The sequence below is a fragment of the Fistularia commersonii genome, unplaced genomic scaffold (genome assembly GCF_037954325.1).
Source record: "Fistularia commersonii isolate RoL2024-O1a breed Wild unplaced genomic scaffold, RoL_Fcom_v1.0 HiC_scaffold_39, whole genome shotgun sequence".
Taxonomy (NCBI): domain Eukaryota; kingdom Metazoa; phylum Chordata; class Actinopteri; order Syngnathiformes; family Fistulariidae; genus Fistularia; species Fistularia commersonii.
This window is the reverse complement of record NW_028233997.1, coordinates 195463-202500: the sequence shown is the minus strand read 5'-3', so window position 1 is coordinate 202500 and position 7038 is coordinate 195463.

Genomic DNA, 7038 nt, shown 5'->3' with positions numbered 1-7038 from the left:
TCATCTACCTTGTCACCAGAGTCGTCGCACAAACCGCCATCCTATGCTGTCTGGCTACACGCCCACCTACAACTACTTTGCAGTCACCGATCTCTTTCAGGTTACCTCGTCTATACAAGATGTAGTCTACCTGCGTGCTCCTACCTCCGCTCTTATAAGTTACCCTATGTTCCTGTTTTTTCTGGAAAAAGGTATTCACTACACCCATTTCCATCCCTTTTGCAAAATCTACCACCATCTGTCCCTCTGCATTCCTATCCTGGATACCATATCTGCCCATCACTTCTTCATCCCCTCTATTGCCTTCACCAACATGTCCATTGAAGTCTGCACCAATTACCACTCTCTCATTTCTGGGAATATTCTGCATCACTTCATCCAACTCATTCCAGAACTTCTCCTTCTCTTCAGGTTCACATCCCACCTGTGGCGCATAGCCACTAACAACACTGAGCATCACACCTTCAATTTCCAATTTCAGACTCATAAGTCTATCTGACATTCTTTTCACCTCTAGGACGTTCCTTACAAACTCCTCCTTCAAGATGACTCCTACTCCATTTCTCTTCTTGTCAGCACCATAATAGTATAACTTAAAGCCTGCTCCTAAGCTTCTAGCCTTACTACCCTTCCACCTGGTCTCCTGGACACACAGTATATCCAGCTTCCTTCTCTGCATCGTGTCCATCAACTCTCTACCTTTTCCTGTCATAGTCCCAATATTCAAAGTCCCTACTCTCAGTCCCAGGCTCTTTCCTTTCCTCCTCTCTCTCTGCTTCCGAACACGCACTCCTCCTCTTCTTCTTCTTCTTGTTCTTCGACCCACAGTAGCCCGATTTCCATTAGTACCCTGTAGGTCATCAGTACCAATGGCGGTCGTTGTTAACCCGGTCCGCGACCCATCCGGTATGGTATAGTTATGGTTGACTCGCATGTTTGGTTTTGGCAAACGTTTTACGCCGGATGCCCCTCCTGACGCAACCCTCTGCATTTATCCGGGCTTGGGACCGGCACAGGGAGACACTGCTCCGTGCCCCCCCCCCCCAAAGGCAGGCTTGGAGAGACACGGGCCAGTGCCGCCCTGAGGCTGCATTACCCTCTCTTTCTTACATTTATTATAAAAATATGCTTATCTTCCTTTTAGCTCATCACACATGTCTTTATGATTTTCAGTCCATGCCTCAGCCGGCCTGAAGCTCCACTGATGCGCATGTGCGGATGCCTCTATCTAGCGGACATAAAATAAAGACAATCATTCAAATGTGAATGAGTCGGCGTGATGCTCCGGGATGTGTGGAGCTCAGGGAGCTCCACGAGTGAGGGAGTTAAGTTAGGGCGGGGGTGCAAGTAGGCTCTAGGATTCCCCGAGTCGGGGCGAACGATGGGTTTAGAGGCGTATCGCATTGAAGATAATGGCCGCATATCCTTCGTGGACTTTTCTAAAGCCTTTGACTCGGTCGAACATCCATTTATCATAGCAACGCTCGAACATTTTGGATTTGGTTAAATATTCAGGAATGTGATCCGTGGGCTCTATGAGAATATTCATAGCTGTGTCACCCTGCCAAGCGGCACCACTCCGAGCTTCCATGTTGATGTGGGAATCCCCCAAGGTTGCCCCATCTCACCCTATTTATTTATAATTGCTACCGAAATGCTAGCCGTTTATGTTGAAAAGAGCAACGATATCCAAAAGTTAGACGTGCTGGGGACTGAAATTGTTATTAGCCTGCTGGCAGATGACACAACCTTAGTTTTGAAAAATGAACATCAAGTCCCAATAAGTGCCGAAAACAACCAAAACATTCTCCAAGGCTTCAGGATTGTCATTAAACTTAAAGAAATGCAAACTTCTTGCGCTGCATGACTCGCCACTAAAGGAAATCAGCGATGTTTCCATGAAATCAGAAATAAAATACTTGAGCATTTTCCTATCCAAGGACCAAACGTTAAATCAATCCAGGAACATTGAATCTAAACTGAATCAAAGTAAAGCTTAATTCTAATATATGGCTCCAGAGAGATTTATCAATATTAGGCCGGATATATTTGACTAAAATGGATGTGTTTATCCAGATGTATATACCCAGCGTATTCCAATGCTGCTCCAAATCAACTCGTAAAATCTGTTAACCAAATCAATTTCAACTTTATCTGGAGGAACAGACCACACCATCTAAGAAAAATCACATATGGTGAAAGAAACAAGTGAAGGAGGGCTGAAAGTGATAGAGTCGGACTGCTTGAATGGGACATTGAAGGTGAACTGGTTGAAATCCTGGATCAAACCTCATCGTTCTTTCTGGTATTGTACTCCAAACTACTTATTCAACAAAGTCGGCGGCCTGAGTCTTCTGCTTATCTCTGACTTGGATATCAACAAGATTCCTGTCAAATGTTCAGAGTTCCATAAACAAATATTATTATACTGGAAAATGATATACGTACACAATTTCTCACCACACAGTATAATAGTTTGGAACAATCGATATGTACTGCATGGCAACAAACCTCTGTTTTACAAGGAATGCTTTGAGAAAGGTATATGGTCGATAATTGACTTGATGGATGACACTGGCAGTCCTCTGGACAATGAGCAGTTCTGTACTACACACAGATTCAAGCCTCCCATATTAGAGTTGCTAAAGTTACGAAACGCACTGCCTCGACAATTTGTATTCCTGACCAAAAATATAATGACGCACCGAACCGTACAACCACAGTTACCCCGACTATCACTCCAGGGAATCTCAATTGTGGACAGAAAGCGCGGCAACTCCTTTATTAGGAAATGTTTCACAGGAAACTTATTCCCTGGACGTCAAAAAAAAAAAAAAGGATATTTTAAATAAATTTGATGAGGAATCGATTGCCACGCTGCGAACCATGTATCTGACTCTACCCATACCCCCAAGGCAAAAGAGACCCACTTCAAAATTATGACTGACATCTACCCATCTAAGGAATTATCGAGGGTACGCTTTAATTTTGAAGATAATATTTGTACATTTTGTGAAGACAACATTGAAACCACTGACCATATATTTTTTCTCCTTCTCATTCCATCGTCACCAGTTTCCTTCTCAAAAGATGATATAACATTCTGTTTACTTATAAGCAACATAACAGATGAACTCTGTGTCAATGTTCTTTTAGGCCTGGCCAAGTTCTTCATTCACAAGAACAGAATGCAAAAATGCTCCCCAAATTTTAATGTCTTCATAAACGATTTTGAAATATAAAAAAAAAAAAAAAAAAATCCTTAAAACTTATGGAAAAATCCAAAAACTAAAAAATATAGTTACCCATGTCCGAGGTTCCTTTTTTTTTTGGTAAAAAAAAAAAAACAAAAAAAAAAAACCAACTTGATTACATGTTACATTCCCCTTGCAATTTTTTTTTTTTTTTTTCGTTTTAATTTCTTATTTGTCTATCTATTGATTTAATTACTTCCTTTTAATTTCTTTTTTTGTCTCGCACTGTAAATTTCTCACAAACCTGTAACACTATTAACTTCTCATTACATACAGAACAAATGTCCTGATGTCCGTTGCTTCCTCATCCCTGGTTGTTTCATTGACATTCAGTTCTACCTTGCTATGTTTATTTGTACATTTGTATATTTGGGTGTACTATTTATGTTCAATTAAAAACAGTTTGATGTCTGAGATTCCTTGTGAACCGCCAACTTAATTACATGTTATATTCCCCTCACAATTTTTTTTTTTCGTTTTTAATTTTATTTTTCTATCTATTTATTTAATTATATCCTTTTAATTTTCTTTTTTTGTCTAGCATTAAAAATTTCTCGCAAACCGTTAACACTATTAACTTCTGATTACTTACAGCACGAATGCGCTTATGCCCCCCCACCCCCCGCTTTTTCCGTACGGTGGCAGACACTGAGATCGAAAGCAAATGGGTGTCATTGAAATGCAGTAACAGGGTGATAACAGCCGTGTTCGAAGTGTGTAGGGGCTTATAGGAGAGCAGAAGCACGTCACGCAATTCACCTGAGTTCGGAGGATCGGGAGTACCAGGGCCCATAGCGGAGAAGCGGAAGAGCGGAGTTATGTGTCTCTTCTCAAAGGCGGGGAAACTGGGGGGCAGCAGGACCCCTTAGACCGGCTAATGTGAGTCTTCTCCGGACATAGATCACCCGGACTTATGACTGGAGCTCCCGGACCTCTGGGCACACACATATGTGAATGAGTGGATGAGCTAATGTTGGTTTGGTTGTGGATACGTTTCGGCCAATGCTATCAGCACAGCTATGATTATCCCCAGAACGTTGAGAACGAGCTCCCGGAACTCCAGACATGCGTATATAAAAGAGTGGAATTAAGGTGTGTGTGTGTGTGTGTGTGTGTGTGTGTGTGTGTGTGTGTGTGTGTGTGTATACGTGTGGGACAGAAGTAATGTTGGGGACAGAAATTGTTATTAGCCTGCTGGCAGATGACACAACCTTAGTTTTGAAAAATGAACATCAAGTCCCAATAAGTGCTGAAAAAAACCAAAACATTCTCCAAGGCTTCAGGATTGTCATTAAACTTAAAGAAATGCAAACTTCTTGCGCTGCATGACTCGCCACTAAAGGAAATCAGCGATGTTTCTATGAAATCAGAAATAAAATACTTGAGCATTTTCCTATCCAAGGACCAAACGTTAAATCAATCCAGGAACATTGAATCTAAACTGAATCAAAGTAAAGCTTAATTCTAATATATGGCTCCAGAGAGATTTATCAATATTAGGCCGGATATATTTGACTAAAATGGATGTGTTTATCCAGATGTATATACCCAGCGTATTCCAATGCTGCTCCAAATCAACTCGTAAAATCTGTTAACCAAATCAATTTCAACTTTATCTGGAGGAACAGACCACACCATCTAAGAAAAATCACATATGGTGAAAGAAACAAGTGAAGGAGGGCTGAAAGTGATAGAGTCGGACTGCTTGAATGGGACATTGAAGGTGAACTGGTTGAAATCCTGGATCAAACCTCATCGTTCTTTCTGGTATTGTACTCCAAACTACTTATTCAACAAAGTCGGCGGCCTGAGTCTTCTGCTTATCTCTGACTTGGATATCAACAAGATTCCTGTCAAATGTTCAGAGTTCCATGAACAAATATTATTATACTGGAAAATGATATACGTACACAATTTCTCACCACACAGTATAATAGTTTGGAACAATCGATATGTACTGCATGGCAACAAACCTCTGTTTTACAAGGAATGCTTTGAGAAAGGTATATGGTCAATAATTGACTTGATGGATGACACTGGCAGTCCTCTGGACAATGAGCAGTTCTGTACTACACACAGATTCAAGCCTCCCATATTAGAGTTGCTAAAGTTACGAAACGCACTGCCTCGACAATTTGTATTCCTGACCAAAAATATAATGACGCACCGAACCGTACAACCACAGTTACCCCGACTATCACTCCAGGGAATCTCAATTGTGGACAGAAAGCGCAGCAACTCCTTTATTAGGAAATGTTTCACAGGAAACTTATTCCCTGGACGTCAAAAAAAAAAAAAAGGATATTTTAAATAAATTTGATGAGGAATCGATTGCCACGCTGCGAACTATGTATCTGACTCTACCCATACCCCCAAGGCAAAAGAGACCCACTTCAAAATTATGACTGACATCTACCCATCTAAGGAATTATCGAGGGTACGCTTTAATTTTGAAGATAATATTTGTACATTTTTTGAAGACAACATTGAAACCACTGACCATATATTTTTTCTCCTTCTCATTCCATCGTCACCAGTTTCCTTCTCAAAAGATGATATAACATTCTGTTTACTTATAAGCAACATAACAGATGAACTCTGTGTCAATGTTCTTTTAGGCCTGGCCAAGTTCTTCATTCACAAGAACAGAATGCAAAAATGCTCCCCAAATTTTAATGTCTTCATAAACGATTTTGAAATATAAAAAAAAAAAAAAAAATCCTTAAAACTTATGGAAAAATCCGAAAACAAAAAAATATAGTTACCCATGTCCGAGGTTCCTTTTTTTTTTGGTAAAAAAAAAAAAAAAAACAAAAAAAACAACTTGATTACATGTTACATTCCCCTTGCAATTTTTTTTTTTTTTTTTCGTTTTAATTTCTTATTTGTCTATCTATTGATTTAATTACTTCCTTTTAATTTATTTTTTTGTCTCGCACTGTAAATTTCTCACAAACCTGTAACACTATTAACTTCTCATTACATACAGAACAAATGTCCTGATGTCCGTTGCTTCCTCATCCCTGGTTGTTTCATTGACATTCAGTTCTACCTTGCTATGTTTATTTGTACATTTGTATATTTGGGTGTACTATTTATGTTCAATTAAAAACAGTTTGATGTCTGAGATTCCTTGTGAACCGCCAACTTAATTACATGTTATATTCCCCTCACAATTTTTTTTTTTCGTTTTTAATTTTATTTTTCTATCTATTTATTTAATTATATCCTTCTAATTTTCTTTTTTTGTCTAGCATTAAAAATTTCTCGCAAACCGTTAACACTATTAACTTCTGATTACTTACAGCACGATTGCGCTTATGCCCCCCCACCCATCCCGCTTTTTCCGTACGGAGGCAGACACTGAGATCGAAAGCAAATGGGTGTCATTGAAATGCAGTAACAGGGTGATAACAGCCGTGTTCGAAGTGTGTAGGGGCTTATAGGAGAGCAGAAGCACGTCACGCAATTCACCTGAGTTCGGAGGATCGGGAGTACCAGGGCCCATAGCGGAGAAGCGGAAGAGCGGAGTTATGTGTCTCTTCTCAAAGGCGGGGAAGCTGGGGGGCAGCAGGACCCCTTAGACCGGCTAAGGTGAGCCTACTCCGGACAGAGATCACCCGGAGTTATGACTGGAGCTCCCGGACCTCTGGGCACACACATATGTGAATGACTGGATGAGCTAATGTTGGTTTGGTTGTGGATACGTTTCGGCCAATGCTATCAGCACAGCGATGATGAGTTCAGGTGTGTCTGTGTGTGTTTGTGTGTTTGTGTGTGTGTG